Below are 1,813 nucleotides of genomic sequence, written 5' to 3' on the forward strand. Positions count from 1 at the left end.
GAAGAGGCCCCAGGACAGCTGAGGGCGGGGGGCGGGGGGGGGCATCTCCAGCCTCAGGAAGCTGCTGTCTCCCCTCTCCGCTGAGGGTCTCTCCCAAAGGCCACGGACGGTCCACGTCTTCGCTCGGTCCCACACGCCCGCTGGGACCAGGCAGCCCTGGGGGCACCCGCTCGTGCAGGGAGCCCGTCATGAGCTGCACTCGCACCTGCGGGCGGTTCTCACCTCCCTGTGAAGTGGGCGCTGGGACGACCCCCGTGTCACACCCAGGGAGCGGGGGACAGAGAGGTCTCGGCCACACGTGGAGGCCACACAGCTGGCCCAGGAGGTGCAGGCATTGCCCGGCCCGTGTGTGTACCAGCGACAGTCACAGGCGTCACCAGGCCAGCCCTTAGCACCCCGGGCTGCGGTAGCTTTCTTCCACCTGCATTGGGGTGGGGGTGGGGGACTGCGGCTGGGAGCGGGAGCCCCGATGTCCCCCCATTCCCTGTCTTGAAAGGACTCTGAGTTTCCCCCGTTTAAAGGGACAGGAGTGAGTTTCCAGGTGGGAAGCTGGGTGGGTGTCCGGGGGCGCATGAAAGGGGGAGAACAGAGGCCTCAGGCTGGGGTGCCCCCCCCCCCGCACCTGCTTCAGAAGCCCCTGGGCGGCCCCCAGGTAAACCCCGCTCCCTGCCTTTATCCCGAGCCTCTTTTTTGAAGTTTGGCCGCATTTTGATCTTAACAAGTTTTCTGTCTTTTCTGTGGCCGTGTCCTCGCTGCCGGGGCTTTGCCGACGCGGTGGCCTTTTATTTTAAAACGGCGGCTTTCAAGCCTCCTCTCATCTCGGGCTGTTTCATGTTTGCGGGTTTCCGGAAGGTTCGGAGCGCGGCCCTGGGTGGGCGCCTTCCCAGCTACTCCTTGCTCTGCTCGCCCGTCGCCGCCTGGGAGGGGCCGGCCTCGGAGCAGCGGATGGAGGAAGGGGCAGGGCCGGGCTGGCCGCCTCCCCCAACTCCTCCCCCCTCTCCACGAAGTGGGACCCTCCTGGTGGCAGGCAGGCGGCCAGAGGTCCGGCCTCCGACGGGCCCTCCACCCTCTGGGCCGCGGCTGCCCATCTGGACAGTGGGGATAGTCACTGTCCCCTAAAATAGTAGCAATAAGGACGGAGTCATCGCATAAGTCACAGGAGTCTAAGGCGGCGATTTGCAGCAGGTGTGCCCGGCCGCGCCTGACTTTAGTCGGGGCACTGGCCGCTTTCCCCTTAGATCAGCGGTTCTCAACCTGTGGGTCGCAACCCCTTTGGCGGTCAAACGTCCCTTTCACAGGGGTCGCCTGAGACCATCGGAAAACACATATATAATTACATATTGTTTTTGTGATGAATCACTATGCTTTAATTATGTTCCATTTGTAACAATGAAAATACATCCTGCCTAGCAGATATTTACATGACGATTCATAACAGTAGCAGAATGACAGTGATGAAGTAGCCACGGAAATAATTTATGGTTGGGGGTCCCCACAGCATGAGGAACTGTATGAAAGGGTCGTGGCGTGAGGAAGGTTGAGAACCGCTGACTTAATAAGTACCTTTTCCCTGAAGCCACTGAGAACCAGATTTTCATCCCTTGCAACAGAAACAGCCGGTTGCTGGGGCTTCGGGGGGACCTGAACTCCTGGCCCCAGAAGCAGGAGGACAGTGAGACGGCGACCCCGAAGGCACCCCCTCCACGGACCCAGGTCCATCTGCTGTCAGCACCGTGTCCCTTCCTGTCCCAGGGGCCTGGCCTGGCCGAGCGGGACCTGCCCGTCCTCTCTGAGCTGACAGGGGGCCTCCGCG

The sequence above is a fragment of the Myotis davidii genome, unplaced genomic scaffold, assembly GCF_000327345.1.
Source record: "Myotis davidii unplaced genomic scaffold, ASM32734v1 scaffold181, whole genome shotgun sequence".
NCBI classification, from domain to species: Eukaryota; Metazoa; Chordata; class Mammalia; order Chiroptera; family Vespertilionidae; genus Myotis; species Myotis davidii.